This window comes from Python bivittatus, unplaced genomic scaffold (assembly GCF_059951505.1).
Source record: "Python bivittatus isolate LINGU-HERP-01145 unplaced genomic scaffold, Pbiv_v1 ctg000850_np1212, whole genome shotgun sequence".
In the NCBI taxonomy this organism is placed as follows: Eukaryota; Metazoa; Chordata; class Lepidosauria; order Squamata; family Pythonidae; genus Python; species Python bivittatus.
The window spans coordinates 8124007-8143417 of NW_028277112.1; positions in this window are offsets into that span (position 1 = coordinate 8124007).

Consider the following 19411-nt stretch of genomic DNA (forward strand, 5'->3'; position numbering starts at 1 on the left):
AAATTAAAAGATGCTTGCTTCTTGGGAGGAAAGCTATGGCAAACCTAGATAGCATATTAAAAAGTGGAGATGTCACCTTGCTGACAAAGATCTGCATAGTCAAAGCTATGGTTTTTCCAGTAGTAATGTATGGCTGTGAGAGCTGGACCATAAAGAAGACTGAGCGCTGAAGAATTGATGCCTTTGAACTGTGGTGCTGGAGAAGACTCTTAAGAGTCCCCTGGACTGCTAGGAGGTCAAACCAGTCAATCTTAAAGGAAATCAACCCTGATTGCTCATTGGAAGGATTGATACTGAAGCTGAAGCTCAGATACTTTGGTCACCTAATGCGAAGAGAGGACTCTTTGGAAAAGACCTTGATGCTGGGAAAGATTGAAGGCAAAAGGAGAAGAGGACGGCAGAGGATGAGATGGTTAGATAGCATCACTGAAGCAATGAGCATGAAAATGAGCAAACCCAGGGAGGCAGTGAAGGACAGGAAGGCCTGGCGCAATATGGTTCATGGGGTCACAAAGAGTCGGACACGACTTAACGACTGAACAACAACAAGTATAATTTGCTATTGTGTTACTAGGTTCATATGTGTTTATTTAAAATTGGTAATAGCTTCCAGATTTTGACATGCAAATTCCAGTGAGATAATTAGGAAATTATTTTGACATCTAAATGTCAGCTTTTACCAAGCATATCTCTGTATATAAATACAGAGTAGAAAAGGATTGTCTGTTCTGTAGTAAGGGTACTGTGGCCTAGCCGTATCCTTTAGCACTGGATGTTTTTCTGCGAAATTTAATTGCTTCCACTGAATACTTCCTCAAGCTTGCTAGGAGAAGTCATAGGTTTCTTAGACCAGAATCTAGTATGATAGAGGAGGTGCAATGTTTTAAGGTCAACAGCTGATTAAAAATGCAACCTGGTTTTCTACTTTTGAACTGGCTGGGAATTCTTCCAGAGTAAGAGCTTTTAAAGCAAATCATATCAAATTCCAAGAATCTACAGAAACTCCAAAAGATGTACCCATAGGAAAGATATATACTGTATTCCTGAAAATTGCAAATATTTAGCATGTATTATTCTGAAACCATCTTCTTCACAGGAACATATATTCCTAGAAAAGAAAGACATTTTGTTTAAAAAAAAAATTGAGCTCCATTTAATATATTTAAAAGATTAGATCGTTCTTTGTCCTTCAGAAAACAGATGCTGTACCTAATTGTCCTTCAAACTCTGCTGCTGCTATCCATGTAAATGCACTTTCCTATAATACGTTTGCTCCATTATGCTGAATGCCAGTGAGTAGGAAAGGTCCATGTAATTGATTCTGGGCTGTTTCAAAATATTTTGTTCCTCCATTCCATCAGAAATCTGACTAGTATTTGAATCTCATGTTAATATTGGGATGGCATCTTCCATTGTATCTAGAGTCAACAGGCCAGCCTAGAAGTTAAACATCAAAAGGGAATCAGCAGGTTTCACCTACAGTATCATTATTTCTGGCATTTGTTGCTTAAGGCATCCATCTCATTCTGCCTAATAGCAGGACTAGTTGTAATTTCCTTTCCATAAGTTGTGTTATTCATGCACAGCACCCAAATGCATGAAAATACATTAGAGCATGTAAATTTCTTTATTGCCAGGAGCTGTGCTTAAAAGACAACTTCAAGCAAGAGTTTTGAAGTGGCTTATTCCTGGGATTCCATGTAGTTAATCTGACATACTTTTGTACTTCCTCTGATTCTGCATATCATGTGTATATTCTCATCAGGACCCAGTGCAGATGCCCCTATCCCTTGCTTTTTCTCCTTACCTGTCAGGCCTAGCCCAAGGAACTCCAAGAGACAATGCCAATTCAATCCAGATATGTTTATTAGCTACAACCTCTAGCAAGAATCTTCCCAGACTAAAACCCCAGTTCCCAAAGTCCTCCAGGCACAACAGTGTGAATTCCTCAGGGACATGCCAGTCTCATCCTCTTGTTCCTCCCACGCGATTCTGGCGAGCTAAGAAAATGTTTATCTGCCTGAGCTTGGCCTTCATAATTGCATTCCATCACATCACCACAATTTAATAAGGCATGACACTCTTATGGCAATTGCTTGAGACCTTTGCATGCTAAGGAACAGGGCACAGCCTGTAACCTGTTTTTTAAATCAGTGGACATATGGCTACTTGTCCCATTTTTATGGCTTTCTAGAGTTCTCCAACATTGCACCTCTAAAATCTGATGAGAAATGGCAATTTTCTATGGCATTATTTTTGGCATTTAATAAAGTAAAGACAACTTCTGGATTGGGAGCTTCTTTCTTTTTCTGTTTTTACAATACTTGTAGATACTCCAGCCACTTGAGGTTCTGGGTGGTGAACTTCAGTGGTTTCCATTGTTTTGAACAAAAATAAGCAAAGTATGCATGCATACCCAAGATAGATTCCCACAATCATGTTGGGCCAAAGGCATGGTTGAATCATATGGTTTTGTCTTGCAAAATGCAAGAAGGAAAGGGCAAAACATAGCTTCAAAAAGAGCATGTTTGAGGTCATGGAGGTCACTTATAGAAAAGGTTTGCTACCTAGCCCCCTCATGTGTACTTTTTGCAAGGTGGAGATACGCAGCAGACCTTCTCTAGATGTTCAGGGTGGAATGGCAAATTTGATTTTGGATGTGTGATGCAGAGATATCCCAGTGCTATGGCATGTAGAGCTTTACAGGTGATAATCAGTACTTTCAATTGGTGCAAAAGCCTACCAATGCAGTAATCTTAAAATTGGTGTTATTCTGCTGTGGTAGGGTTGTCTCACCAGCAGTCTGGTCATGATACCAGCTTCAGCTTCTCAGTCACCTTCAAAGGCAGCTCCATACAATGTGTGTTGCAGTAGTCTAGCTGAATGGTGATCAAGGCATGAATTACCATTGCCAGGTAGGATCATAACTGGTGCAACAGCTGGAGCTGGGTAAAGGTTCCCCTGGCCATGGTTTCTGTGTGGCACTTGAGCAGGAACTATGACTCCATAAGGACTCCCCAACTGCTTCACAGGGAGGGCAACCCACCACAGTAACTACTGGGACTGATGTTACTGTGTTGCCCAGATGTTTACTGAAGAATACCCACTCATCTTTGTAGGGTTTATTCTGAGCCTGTCTCAACCATAAAAGCCTTCTCACACCAGTTCTGTCTTTTCCATTTCCTGGGGGCACTGTACAACTGGGTGTCATTAGTGTATTGATAACACCTCACATCAAACTGACAGGTGTCTTTTCACTGCAGTTTCATATAGATGCTAAATAACAGGGGAGTGTTTTGAGCCTTGTGGAGCTCCATATTGGAACAACCAAAGACACCTGCACTTCCCCTCCTATAACTACTGTCTGGAATTGCTCACTCAGGTAAGGAGTGGAACTTCTATAAAACAATGGCCCCAGCTCTCAACCTTTGCAAGTGATCTAGAAGGATACCAGGGCTGATGGTACTGAACCTTGTTGAGAGATCTAATAGGACTAAGAGCAATGTACTCTCCTCCTATGAAGATTATTGACCAGAGTGACTAATGCTGTTTCCAATCCTTAATTAGGCCTAAATCACACAAGATGTCATCTCACTCACCACAATGGACTTTGACTAATTGACACCCAAACCAGAGCAGATATGAACAATTTTATATGCTAGGAAACCTACAAATTTATCCAGCAAACCACAGGCATTTTAACCTGCCCAGCTTTCCTTAAAAGGGCCTGGGTACTCTGTACAGGGCCACTGCAAAGGAATCAAATCAGATCAAATCAAATCAAATCAAATGTCATTTATGATCAGTGACCAAAGCAAGATATGAAATAGCAGGAGGAGAAGGAGGAGGAGGAAGAGAGACAAATTATAGTGCTGTGGTAAAATGTATCTCCCTTTAACTAGTCTATAGCTTAACTAATTAAACAACTATTTATTAAAACAACAACAGAATAGCAGAAGAGTGGGAAGAGAGCAATGCCTGCTGTTCATGGCTACCATGGCAGCCATGGGCCTGTGTCAAATTGTGCGGGACCCAGCCCGAGATAGTGGCCACATGCCGGATTTAGTTTTCTTGTCTGAGCAATGGCAAAGTGATCTGAGGGGAGATGTCCTGGTGACCCTGAGTTTCTCCTATGCCACCCCCCTCCGCAGGGAGGCAGGACCTATGCGATTGGTCCGCCCCCGGTGCCTGATGGACCCATCAGGGTTTCAGAGGGAGCTGGGGGATATTCCTGTGGACCTGCTGCATGGTCCAGCGGAGGCCCTGGCTGCTGCCTGGAATAGAGAAGCGGCCGGGGCCTTGGACAGAATCGCGCCTATGTGGCCTCTCTTGCCACATCGGCTCCGACACGCCCCGTGGTTTACGGAGGAGTTGAGGGTGCTGAAGGGGGTCAAGAGACGTCTAGAGCACCGCTGGAGGAAGACATGGACCGAATCCGACCGAACACATGTTAGAGCCGCCATTAAGACCTACATTGCGGCGATAAGAGCGGCGAAGTGTCAATACTTCGTCGCCCTTATTGCGTCTGCAGAGTGCTGCCCGGCGGTTCTGTTTGGGATCACCAGGTCCCTCCTCGGTAAGGGGGATGTGGGGGTTCATTTGCAGGGCCGCATGGAGGAATTTGCAGAGCACCTGCAGACTAAAATCGCTCGGATTCGTTCCAAGTTGGACTTCGAGCATAGTGCAGGGTCTGGGGAGATACCAGGGGATCGCTCTTGCCTAGTTATCTGGGAACGGGTTGATCCTGTTGTTCCTGAGGAATTGGACAGGATCCTCTGGACTGTGAGGGCCACCACTTGTCATCTGGACCCATACCCCTCCTGGCTGGTGAAAGCAGCTCGGGAGGTGACATGTGGTTGGATCCAGGCGATAGTTAATACATCCTTGCAGGAGGGAGTGTTTCCAGCACCCTTTAAAGAGGCATTGGTGCACCCCCTCCTCAAGAAGCCCTCCCTGGATCCTACCGTACTGGACAATTTTCGTCCAGTCTCCCACCTCTCCTTGTTGGGGAAGGTGGTTGAGAAAGTGGTGGCTTTGTAGCTCCAAAGGGTCCTGGAGGAAATGGATTATCTGGACCCTTATCAGTTAGGTTTCAGGCCCGGCTATGGAATGGAAATGGCATTGGTCGCGCTTATGGATGATCTCTGGTGGGAGCGGGATGGTGGAAGTGTGACCATCCTTGCTCTCCTTGATCTCTCAGCGGCGTTCAATACCGTCGACCACGGTATCCTATTGGGATGGCTCAGGGATATGGGGGTGGGCGGCACAGTTTTGTGCTGGTTCACCTCCTTTCTCCGGGGCTGATCCCAATCGGTGGTGACAGGGAGCGAGAGGTCCCATCCTCGGCCCCTCCTTTGTGGGGTACTGCAGGGTTCGGTTCTCTCTCTGCTCCTTTTCAACATCTACATGAAACCGCTGGGTGAGATCATTCGTCATCATGGGATGAGGTATCATCAGTATGCTGATGATACTCAACTATATATCTCCATCCCTGGTGCCGTGGCCACCCTTTCACAGTGCCTGGAGGCTGAGAGGGTCTGGATGGGGAACAACAGGCTCCAGCTGAACCCTGGCCAGATGGAGTGGCTGTGGGTTAATGGCTCCTCTGTATCCGGGACGTTGTCATCGTTGGTGCTGGATGGGGTAGCACTGCCCCAGACAGACCCAGTGCATAATTTGGGGGTCCTCCTGGACTCATGGCTCCTGGTCGAAGAGCAGGTGGCAGCCGTGGCCAGGAGGGCTTTTGCACATCTTTGGGTTGTGCACCAGTTACACCCTTTCCTGGATCGGGATGCCCTTCGAACAGTCACTCATGCCCTTGTTATCTCCCAGATAGACTACTGCAATGCACTGTACATGGGGCTACCCTTGAAGAGTATCCGGAAGCTTCAGCTGGTCCAGAATCCAGCCATGCGAGCAATTTTTGGGGCCCGAAGGACCCATATAACACCTTTGCTCCGTGAGCTGCATTGGGTACTGGTTTGCTTCCGGGTCCAATTCAAGGTGTTGGTTATCACCTTTAAAGCCCTACATGGCATGGGGCCAGGCTACCTGAGGGACCACCTCGCCCCCACAGTTTCAACCCATCCCACCCGATCTCACAGAGAGGGCATGCTCCGGACCCCCTTGGTAAAAGAACTCCGATTAACGGGGTCCAGAAGGCGGGCCTTCTCTGCTGTAGCCCCCATGCTTTGGAACATCTTGCCCTCGGAGGTGAGACAGGCCCCCTCACTCCAGGCCTTTCGGAGGGATTTGAAGACTTGGCTCTGCCATCTGGCCTGGGGCGGGGAGGGAGGATGTCATAAATGGGGTTGGCTAGCCCCTTAGTGGCCTGGTGTGGCCTCTATTGGCCTCTTGGGTCTTTTAATCTTTTTTCTATCTCTGTAAGTGTGGTTCACTTTTTATAACTTTTAATTATGTATTTATGATTTTAGTTTGATGTAAGCCCACTCAGAGTCCCCCATTGTGGGGAGATGGGTGGGGACAAGTCAAATAAATAAATAAATAAATAAATAAATAAATAAATACATACATACATACATACATACATAAATAAAATCTTGCAAACTGCAAGATTTGCAAATCTTGAAAATTATTATTATTGGTTGCACAGTCAGCCAGATGTTTATACTGGCTTTGGCATTTTTATTCACTTATCAAGTCCTTCCCAAGAACCTGGGATAGGGAGATGTTGTTATTTGATGGTGTTAAAGATATTGCCACAGGATGTAAGCTGTTATAAGTAAAGCTGTCTTTTGCAATTGACTGATGGTGATTTTGTCAGTGCTGATGGTCTTCACGTGGTGCTCCAGATGTTTTAGGGTTGCACCTGTGGTGGTGGTGGTGATGATGATGATGATGATGATGATGATAATAATAGCAGCAACAGCAGCCCTAGCTGTAAAAGCATTGCCCAGCTTCATCCATAATTTTGATATGATCGTGATGTGTCATCCAGCTTGATTTTTCTTTAACATAATCACCCCAAGCTATTGGATTCAGCATTTGGCTCACTGGAGATTGTCTATGATCTAGCATGAAAATTACAGGAGGGCAGGGAGAGAATATTTACTTTTTTCAGAAAGGTGGGGAATAAGAAATAAGTAAATTAAGGCATCAATACATGTTGGAAATCAAGCTGGGGAAGAAGCAGGAACTGTTAGAAGCCCACAGGATATTGTGTTGCTTCAGTGACATAGTGATGGCAGCTCTCCAGTATCCCTAAAGCTTTTGCTCTCCTGCTGCATTTCTCCACAACACAGTGTGCGTTCCCATGCCATTCATAGACCTTGGTGATGTTCCAAGTTTTTCCTAATCGATCTAGCACTGAAAGCTGTCATATTTCATTTTCATTCCTAGCAGCTTAGATGACTAAGTAGTTAAAATTTGCAGCGTACCAACCTGTTTCTTTCTGCTTGCTGTTGTTTATTAGATCTTTTGTCTCACACTATTTTCTTCCCCTATATCACCACCGTTTTTTTCTGGACTATTTCCATATAGTCTCTTCTAAAATTTTAATAGAATAAGTGTAGAAATATTTTCATGTACCTCTTCTCCAAAATACATGCCAGTCACAAATACCACAACTATCCCTGCTATATTTTTGAATGCTAATAAGCTTTTCAAATATTAAATGCTTTGTATCCTAAGGTTTCAGGGTAGTCAGTGGTTTGCAACAAATCAGCAAAGCCTGTTTATTCAGGGATGCATAAATCACTGCTCCTCCCTTTTCAATTTGGCAGTTATCTGTTTATTGAATTTCTCTGTGGGGGTTCCCCTCCTTTGTAGCAGTCTGTCCCCCGAGATGGCCGTGTATTTGTGTTTCCTATTCTCATGGCCTTCAGAAGCTTGCAAAATCTTTGCTCTTTCAGAAGGCCTTCAGAATCTGATTGAGGTGGAACAGCTGGCCACCAATACATAACGGTTAATTAATATGTTTTAGTTTTTATTGTATTTATTAATTGCATTCAGTTTTATAGCTGATGCTGTTTGTCAATTGCTTAGAATCCTCTGAGATTGAATGAGCGGAACATTTTAAATAAAAGAAAAGTATAACTTGTTTAACTTGCCATTATACTAACTGTTCAAGAAAGGCTACTTTGCTGATCTAAACACCAAATTAAGCATGTGTTGGGCAGCTTTCAGAGATTTATTTGTGCAAAGATATAGGGTTTTTTTTTTGTACAGCTAAGGACTGCATGCCCCATGGAAAATGATTTTAGAGCTTCATTTGAATGGTGGGTAGGGCCAGAGTCAACCTCTTGCACACGTTCTTCTGTTTTTTCTCATTCATGATAATTCCACCTTTTTCCCTCTTAAGAGTGAAGGGTACTGCCTCCAAGAAGCTTTGGTGATAGTCTTAAGAACATTTTCATCCCATACTTCTTTCACTCTGGCACAGAGGTAGATTCATCTTTGCCACTCAGTATTCCTTGTTCTGATTGTATATATCATTAACCTTCTTCCCGTGCTCTTCTTCATCTTCCACTCAGTAACCCTATCTCTTGCACAAACATATACCCTATCCATCCGCTTATAAAAATGTTTTTCCATATTCTTTGCACCAACTACTATAACCAAGAAAAATTATCCTCCCTGCACAGTAATTAAAGTTGCGAGGCAAACTTTATATCAGCATCAGTGATCCTGATCTGGCCAGTTTTCCTAGGCCAAATTGCAGTGGTGATGGTGGGGAAGCTAATGCAAGAGACTGAGAGCTGGATCCAAAGATGCCCTAAGTCAGTGGTTACCTACCCTACATTAGAACATTAAGTCAACATATACAAAATGTGGCAGCTATGATAACAAACAGCAGAGATTTTGTTTGCACAGCTTGATAAACCCTAGAGTTTGATTACTAATGGTGCACGTGCCCTTGTTAAATTTGTACTTAGTGTATCCTTCAAACAAAGCCAGAGAGAAAACAGTACATTAATAGTGAAGAACTAATGCTGGTTGTCAGATAATTTCTAGGCTCATTTCAAAGGGTTGTTTTTAGTATAAAATGTGAAGCCTGCCATTGTAACATATTTAATAAACCATAATTAAAACATGCTTTAGTGTAATATCAGTGCAGCTGTGAAAAAGAGACAGCTCCTTTAACAGTTTCATAGTGGGATGTCTTTCCCATCTTGATCATCATCATATTTGGACCCTTCTTGGTTCTCAAAACTAATGCACTAGAGAGTGATCCCCTAAAACAGAGGAACTAATAAAATGCAGTGACTAGAACCATCATCCAGACAGAACTTAGTACAATATGTTCTGGCTTCAGTCTTTTTGTGATTTTTTCCCCTGGTTGACTGTATTTGTCAAAAACAAACACTATTCATGATTTTATTTGTCAACCCCCCGCCTTTTTTTTTTTCCAGTATGTGCAAACAATTATTTGTAAAATATCAACTTCTATTCCAAAATGTAATTTTCCATTTTTTAAAATTGTAAAATGTAAAATTGCTGGATTGTCTCAGCAGGTGACAACACTTGGCCAATCCCTACCTAAACATGTCCATGAAATCACCAGGAGTCAAGCTTGACTTGAAGGAGACTTTACTTTTTTTTTTCTTTACTGAGTTACCTTGAAAACTTTTAGTGAGAACTCAACACAAGAGCTAAATAATGAGATTTTTAGTGCATAATACAGAGTATAACAGTACCAAATTGTCTGATATAATAAAAGCTGAATTAAATTTAAGTAGAGCAAATTTATATTTAGATTTGGGGAATTTGGTGTATCCAAAGCAAGTGGGCTTTTCATGAAACAGGAGGAAAAATTCCTGCTCATTGTCATTGTGTGGTTGACCATTATCAAAAATGCATGCAATGGAATTCTCCAGTCAGAGACAGACAGATTTAAAAACTGCTAATCAATTAGAGAAAAGACATTATCTGAGTTTATGGTTGACTTGAAACCCCTTTTAGACTTTTTGCATGAAACAGAAAAAGATGAACTTATGACTTATGGTTTTGATGATTTAAAAAAAACAGATTATAGAAAAAAATGAAAACCATGATGTAACCATACAGTAAGAGGTAAATTTATATTCTTACTTATAACCGCTGTAAAGAAAATTGGAAACTACTTCTTTATATTTCCCTTCTTTTTTTTCTTTTCTGCAGTTCTGGCTTTGTTCTCTCTTCTTTTTTCTTTCTTCTTCCTTTTCTTTATTCTATAAATTAGTTTCCCTTAGTCATTTTCTTTCTTTATAAAAAAATTAATAAAGTTATATTTGAAAAACTGCTAATCAGACTAAACATAATTTGTTCATCAACCTAGAGAAAAGTACATTATGAAAAGATATATTAAGAGTATAATTATTTAGAAGTGCTAAGGAGTAATGTTATGTTCCCCAGGGCAATGTTGCAAGTTCGTTAGAAAATACTGGTTTCTCACTCTGACTCCAGAAATAAAACCCCAACTTCTGCTGGCTTCTGTGTTTGGCTCTTGTCAAGGTCAGGAAATTCTGACCTTGGAAAATCCTGAAAAGGAGCATGCCAGAATAGTATGGTTTGGAAAGGCTCAAGATCCAGTTGATCCCAGCCCTCCACCCCTCTGCCACTCCCCCAACCTGGAGGAAACATAAGCTATTGGTTTGGATTATCTAAATGTTTCTCTTTCCTTTGCTTGCAATGGGAAGAAAACAAGATTTTTTTTAAAGAGGATGGGGAAACTCAGCCACATTTCTCTTCTCTTTTCCACACAAAGCTTGGCTAATAGGCTATTGGATATTTTAGCATAATCTAAGTGAATGAAAGGATTGTTCTGCCTGGCTGCAGTCTCATACATCTGGAGTTTGACTAGGCAATCTGGTGCCCTCCAGATGTTTTGTTTTATGACTCCCATAAACCCTAACCATTTGTTATACTGGCTGAAGCTTACTTCCTTGGGAATCAGAAGGTGAGCAAACATACACTGGATTGCAGTGTTAGCTGAGAGATAGAAAACAAAGCACTTTGATAGATTTGTTCAAACAAAACCATGGGGAAAGATATATGGGTCAAATGTCATTGCTTCTACTCTTCAGACTAAAGGAGCCTCAGGGATCTGGATATCTTGTATTTACCTAGAAAGAAGAAAACCCTGAATTTAAGATGATCCTCCCCCAAAAAGGAAAAGTAGGTAAGAAAAAATATATAAATACAGAGAAAAAAATCTGTGTAATTGCCAACTCTAGCTGAAACTAGTCCTGGAGATTCCATTCCTTCCATGAACGCATGTATATATGTGCATGTACATTCCAAAAATGGACAGTTGGGACAACCCCCTGAATTAAGAATTATTAATTAAAATGAATTGCCTGTATAAAGTATATTGCTAAACTTGATTCCCATCTGCACATACTATCCATTCTGTCTCATGTGCAAATTACTCTCACACATGGAAACTTTATATACAGTGACATTCCTCTCCTTCCTTCTAGCAAAACTTTCTGTTGTTATCAGTGAATATTAGATGAAACAGCTCATCCCCATATCATAATTAATTGGGAGTATAACCAAGTATGTTTTATATGGTTATTTCCTTCCATTTAGGTTTTGAACTGGCCCCATAGCTGCCTATTTTGATTTGTGCTGGAGGCAGCTTCCAAAGGCCTTTGCTAAGTTGGCCAGCACAAATGAATTCAGTTGAGTCACTTTGGCATCTTTGTTGCTTAAAATTCTATTTATTGGGCATTCATTGCCCCCATTGCTACCAAAAAAAAAAGTCCCTTCCCTTCAGTAGCTTCTCAGTTGCTTTGCTGTTCCAATCTGGTTATAAAGGTGGTGGGGAAGATGGAGCTGTTCTACTCATCAGGCAGCTGACACAAGCAACAGATTATAAGTATCATAAAAGTACAACAAATTGTAGGATATCTGTTATTACTTTTTTTTTCAAGCTGCACAATGTTCAGTTCCACAAAATTTCCTGGAGCATGAGGATAGGAAGAAATTTCCTATTTCACATTAACACTAAAGGAACAGTGAATCTTCAATAGAGGTAGCTCTCACTGCACTGTTGGATACTATGAATAATAATAATAATAATAATAATAATAATAATAATAATAATTTATTAAATTTATATGCTGCTTGGCTCCCAGTGATTCTGGGAGCAAATAAAGTTGCAGCTGGATTTTGCAGAAGCAAAGGCAGTTGTTTCTAGAGAGGGTATATGGCCGACTGTAAATGCTCCTTGAAGAAAAAAGCCAGCGGTGCCACAGAAATGATGCTCTCATAACCTTTGGAAAATGCTGCTAGAAAGTAGTTCTAGAGAACTGTTTTCCCTTCTCTTACTGTTGATGCTTCTTCTCATTGTTCCATTTTATTTTATATGTCATTTATTTTCCTTAGTAGTTGGAAAAGGGCAATTGCCAGAGAAAATTCGGAAAAGCCAATTGTTTTAGAATATGAAGTTAAGGCAAACACCACCATATAATTTATGATAAATTCCTTCCCCCCCCCCCAACAGTGTTTACTGCTGCTGAAACCCCAGCATCTTGTTTTATGAGAGGCTTTGTGAGAGAGGGAATATGAAGCCAGAACTATCCAATAGAAGAGAATGCATGATCTTGGCAACTGATATGAATTTATTTTTTTTAAAAAACATGAAACAGTATTTGGAATGTTCTTAAATTATTTTCATGCCACGTGTACAGATGTGATGTATTTGCACATATTATTAACAGAGCAGTCTGAATGAGAAAAATTATACGAAAACATGCTAGGGGTTCTACATCTCTTGCAGTATAAAAGAAACTGAGTTTAATTTAAAGCAGGCCCAATTCTTAATAGCAACAATGTCTTCAAGTTGCTTAAAATCAGTATAGTAGGAGAGCCTGTATCATCATGGAAAGTGTCAGAGAAGCAAAGATCATGTTATCACTTCTCCTTTATTGTTTTAAATAAACAGCTTGGGTACATTGAATTATACTTGTTCTCATCATAAATTTAATGCAGTGCTATGATTATGGTGAAACGCACACACAAAAAAGGCAAAATAAATCATAAATAAATGTTGCCATCTTAAGGTGATCCAGCAGCACACAATCCCCCTGAGTCAAAGATCACCATTCTGGAACACAGAGTCCTCCTCACTCTCTTCAGAAGGTGCCTGATATCACCAGAGCCTTGTGCCAAGAAGGTACTGTCAGTCTTTCAAGGTAGACCAGACTAGGAAGCCAGAGTTATGAATGCTAATACTACTTTTATTATAAGGTTACAGTAACACAATCTTCAAGTTTGCTTCCCTGCTCCCTCCCTTTATCTTCATGAGAACTAGAGAAGTTCATGCCTGAGAAGCTTTCTGAAATTACATTTCTGCGCTGGACTCAGATCTCTTTTATCTGATTGTTGCCTTGGTGGTGGTTCTTCCTCCTGTTCCTCAAGGTTATTCCTACTATCCATTATAAGTACAGTGGTAATTCGGTTCACAAACTTAATTCGTTCCACGATTCTGGTCGCGAACTGAATTGGTCACAAACCGAATCAAATTTCCCCATAAGGTTCAGTGTAAATAAGGTTAATCCGTTCTGAACCATATGTATTTTTTTTAAAACCACAAAAATATGAAACAAAGTACAGAACAGTACAGTACAGTACAGTACAGTAGGAAGAGAGGAAACACTAACCTTGCTTGAGGCGACTTCTGGTGTGGAGGACAGGAAGGCGGGTGGGGAGGCAGTTATTGTTTGGAGGGAGAGTCCCCCTCCATAAGGACATCGGGGAGATCTCCTTCAGGGGTTTCCTCTCTTCTTTGGCTCTTAGCTGCAGGCTCAGTTTTGGTGAAAAATCTGTCTAATGTCACTTGTTTTTTCCTGCACTGCATAACTGGAAGCCTCACCATGTCTTGTCACACTGTGGATGCCACTTCTCTTGCGGAATTTATCAAACCACCCTCTACTGGCTTTAAATTCTTCACTTGTTGCACTTGTAGAGGGTTTTTTTTTTGCAGTAAATCACTGTGAAATTTCCTGGCTTTTTCACAGATCATAGCTTTACTAACGCTTTCACCTGCCAGCTGTTTCTCATTCAACCACACTAACAAAAGTTTTTCCACCTCTTCCAGCACTTGTGTCCTCTGCTTGGTTAACATCGTTACTCCTTTTGCCACATCAGATCCTTTGGTGGCATCTTTATTCTTCAAAATAGTCGAGATTGTCAACTTTGCCATCTTGTACTCCGAGGCCAGATCAGTCACACGAATACCACGCTCATGCTTTTCTACAATTTCCTTCTTCAATTCAATGGTTATTTTCTTCAAAACCTTCTTCTTACCATTCTTGCTCTGCACTTTCTTGTTACCTTCATTATTGCTCTGCACATTCTTGTCACCTTCATTACGTTCTGCACGTTCTTGTCACCTTCATTACCGCTCTGCACTTTCTTTTTACCACCATGCTTGCTCTGCACTTTCTTTGGAGCCATGCTGGATGTATATATGTGCTAAAAAGCACACCAAAAAGCTTCACAGCAAATGTCTATCTGCGACTGTGATCTTGCCTAGAGGAAGCCACAACCATGTGTCAGAGCAGGGAAGATGGCCGCGGGTCGTGTGTCGTCACCCAATGCGGAGTTCACGAATGGAAGCAAAATTTTGCGAACGCTGCTGTTCGCGAACTGAATTGGTCGTGAACAGAAGCGTTCGTGAACCGAGGTATTACTGTACTGGCAAAACTTCTTAATTCTTAAATTAAGAATTAAAAAAGTCTTTAAAAACTTCTTAAACTTCTTGCTCCTTCCCAGGTAGTCAGCAGTATGCATTGTTTGGCACTTCAATCAGCATTGGGGAGACAGTGTCTTTGCAGCCACCCTTTGGCACCGAGGTTTAGTAAAGGAGAGCCTTGTTTTTTTCAGCCACTCTTTCTCTCCAGCTCCTTTTTCTCAAAATACAGGCAAATGGGGTAATTTAATGGGTATAACATGATTGACTTGAGTGGAGTTAGTTAGCTTATGAAAAGACCGATCTGTCTGGAGTAATCTAACTATCTCTGGGTTAGTTGATTGAGTACTTGACTCCTTTTTGGTGTCTCCCCATATCCACCTGACACAGTTAAGTGTCCTGTGGCAAGAGGGCCTTAGAATAAATCCTTTAAAACCTATAAGGCTTAAATGAGTCTTACTAATTTTGTGTCTAACCTATTCAGCATTTAACAGTTTTTTATCTTGCAAAAAGCAATTAACTTTGCTTTCTCACAGAAATGGAAAAGTTCACTAATAGAATTGTAGAACTAGAAGGGCCCATCTAAGCTGGCTGGGGAATTCTGGGAGTTAAAGTTCACACATCTTCAAACTGCCAAGGTTGACAAACACTGCTATAGACACTAATTCCCTCCTTATAATAGGAATACAAATTAAATCATTTCAAGACACATGGCAGTCAAATCTTCACTTGAGTGCATCAAATGAAGGGAAACCTTCCACCTCTTTGGTAATTATTCTGTGTCCTGCATTCTGGAATGAGAGAAAAGGCCCTACCTTTCTTCTATGTAATAGCCTTTCCAGTACATTAAGAGTACTATCATACCCCTCCTCAGACATTTTTGATCAACTCTAAACTATCATTTAATAGGTCTTAATTTATAGTCCACTATTTTTTTTTCTGGAACTGTTCCCATTTTCTGAATCCTATTTACTGTGGTGTGGTGCCCAGAACCAGACAAAATAATGTGGAATGACTATTTCCTGTGATTTTAAAATTATGCTTCCATTAATGCAGCCTAAAATTGCATTAGCCCTTTTTGTAGCCATATCACACACTTATGCATTTGATTTCTCTTTCTGAAGTGAAGAACTTTGCATTTCCCTATGTTAAATTTTATTCTGTTACTTTCAGCTCATTTTTATAATCACCTTCCTCAAATGTCCTTCCTATTTATTAGTATCAACTTGTGAGCCTTCTTCCACCCTCTAAAGAAGAAAGTTGTTAACAAGACAAGTCAGAGATTTCTGGGAGGGATCATATTTCGCAGAATTGTCTCCTAACAGATGTTAGGATGTTTAAAGTCACCCATCTTTATGACATCACTATGACCTTCAGAATTTTTAAAACATCTCAGTTTTCTGATGGTGGAGTGGTTATATTTTTTAAAAGTGAATTTCTCCATTGATCACAAAAGGCAAGAGTTAGAGATTTAAAACAGTGAACTAGCAACTAGCATTTAATAGGTCACGTCTGAAATTTATTCCATTTCCGAACAGGAACTATGTATTGATATTTTACATAAAGCTCTGACAAAGAGAAGTAATATTGCTGTAATATCTTAGTCTAGGCTTTCTGAGAGGGAAAAGAATTATATCTATACTTGGTTTGCTGATTTTAGTAACATGAGCTGTTGTATTTCATGCCCTAAATACAAACCAGCTTTTTCCTGATATACAGTATAAAATTGTTTTATTAAATAAGTTGTTTCATTTTCACTGGTACTGAAATAATTCCAGAATTTTGAAGAAAAATGGAGTTACTAGTTTATGTTTATGAATACAAGATTTCTATATAATATGCATCCTGGGTTTTTTTCCCCAAAAGACTATTATGGACAAACAAGATGGTTCCTTTCTAAAGGCTCTGCAAGTGTACATAAAGGAAACTTTTTAAAATTATGTTTCTATAGCCAGAGGAACTCATTTGCCATCCTTAAATTTCTTAAGACAAGAGGTAGCCACTGTATACCTGCAGCAATCAAATTATTCGAAACCAAGTCAATAGCATGACTTCTTTATGGTGCCCAGCTGGATCCCTTCTTCAATTTTGCACCATGAGAACTTGTACAATCCAAATTCCTAAGATCAGCCCTTAAAGTCCCAAAATGTTTCTTTAATGCCACCCTGTGACTAGAGACAGGCCTTATGAAAGTGGAGGCTAGAATGTGGGTGACCATGTTCAACTATTGGCTCAGACTATCTTTTTTTTCCCTTGACCTTGCCTCATTAATTATGAGTGATGATTTTCAATCCACAGGCAGCAGCAACTAAAATCTCATCCTTGGGCCTCTGTCCAGGTCTTCTACTCAGCATGGGATATGATCAGGCCAAAGTACTCATTAAACAGCATATAGCAGGTGCAGAATGCCAGTTGGATCTAGCCAGGACCCCAGCTTTTATTGCCAGTAAATCCAACGGATACTCTGCCTCCCCTATGGCATACTTAACTAAACTTGAAGTACCTAAATACCAGAGGGTCTTTACTCTGCTGTGATGTCATGGCCTCCCCTCAGCTGTCCTTGAAGGTCAATACAGGAAGGTTCCTTACCTGGAGAGACAATGCCTCCATGACTCTGGACACACAGAAACAACAGAACATAGGCTTCTCCAGTGCCTGTACTACAGAGACATTCGTACTAGCCTCATCTCACCATTACTGCACTAACCCTAACCCTAACCCAGGGTGTACAGGACAATTCTGCACTTCCCTGCTGCTTTCAGATACCAACCCTGCTACAACACACAATATTGTCAGGTTCTGCGCAGTTGTGCTCAAAATTAATTGGATGATGACCTGTGCCATAAACTAGACTTAATGAGTATCTAATTCGCCATACTAGAGCACTCTGTAATTTGATATAGTCTTCTATATACTAACCTTTATGCTCCCCTACACCCATCTAATGCTCCTATACCTCCTTTTAGATTCTTTCAGGCTCCTGTTTTTTATATAAACTTTCTGTATTTTTTATATCTTCTAGCTTTTCATAATTTTTTTAGACTCTGATGTATCTTCTATGCTTTTTAATTGACTTTACCCCCCCTCCTTATGTTGGTCTATGATTGTATTAAAGATTGGATTGTTTGATTGTTATGTTTCTATAGCAAGAGAAGATAGTATCAGTTACATACTATCTACTAAGACTGTCTCCATGTTTGCTGATTTGGCATATCAATGAAATATAACACTAAGATACTTTAAAGGCTGGGAGACAAAAAATATTGCCAATAGCAGTTTACAATAGATTCAGATAGTTCTCTGAAAACAATATTTCTATATCAAAGTAACTGATTTCCCTTTTCAAGGGATATGCACTTTTTTAAAAGTAATGTCTGTCTGTCTGTCTATCTAGTTTGTATGTTGCCAGTTTCATTCAATTCATATACTTCCTTTTGTCATATCAGTGATTGGTGTGCAACACAATCATTGGCTTATGTTGTAGGGGCTACTGAATTCCTATTTAGATCAAAAACAGTACTGTAACACTGTAAACTAGTGTTAATCTAATGGTTTCACTTTCTTGTCAAATATGGATTAATCTTTTGAATGAACCACAATATTTGGATGTTTCCAGACCAAGCTTTAAGTCTGCAATCATAATGTCTGATTTGCAGAAATTTTCAGGGAGCTCACTGTTTTGTGTTCTATTTTCTTTCCTTTTGTGTTTCCCCAGTATTTGTACTCCTTTCTTACCTCCAGAAGAAATAAAAAAAAGTTTAAGAGAAAAAGATGAATGCTAGCAGAATAGTTTTTGGGGCTCCCTTTAACAAAGAACTCTTAATCTCATTTTTTGTTAAGTTACATTGAATAAGACCATGTCGAAAGAGTGCCACAGATAATGATATGGTGTCCTGGGTGTCTATCAGGGACAAGGTCTTCTCATGAGTCATGTCCAGATGATAGAGCGTTTTTCCCAGATTCTGTTGTTAATGTCTGTTTTGCTCTATTCAAGCTTTTGATGGGATTTAAATTGGAGAATTTCTGCAGAACATACTCCACCATTTCATTTGATCTATAATGTCTCTTTACTTATTTTAATTGTTTCAAAGCTAGGGTTTCTTGTATTTAGGAAAGGCCCATAATAGGTATGGGGAAACTTCGCAGAAGTACCCTATGATGTGCTGATTAGTGAGCTAGCTAAGTCAAAGCAGGATGACATAACAATATGAAGCTGACTTGAACACTATATTTATGCTTTCCAGTAAAGCTGGAGGGAGGAATTGAGTGAGTCACCAGAAGGTACAGTCCTGGGCCATGTATTCATCAACATGATTATTCATGATTTGGAGAAAGATGAGGAAATGCTTACATTTACAATGTAACACAAAATATTGTAGAAAAACCAATACACTAGAAAATAGAAATAAAATTCAAAAGAACTGAAAATAATACAGTTAATAACAGCAGAATTATGCACTTAGAAACATAAATCAAACTTTTGGTTTCTGATTCTCATATGAATGGTGTGGGATACCTGATTTGGCAATAGTGTTTGCGTAAAAGATCTTGCAATAGTAGCCAATTATAAATGAAACATAAGATAACAATTAATTGGGACATAAAATAGCAAATGTAATAAACAACATTTTGACATAATGTTTTTGTCATAAATAACAAGAACTAATAGTTTCACTTTATCCTGTACATGATGTCCACAGAATACAGAATGTTAGTCAGAATAATAAAACATGTATTTTGACATCACATCACAAGCTCCACCCCTAACATACT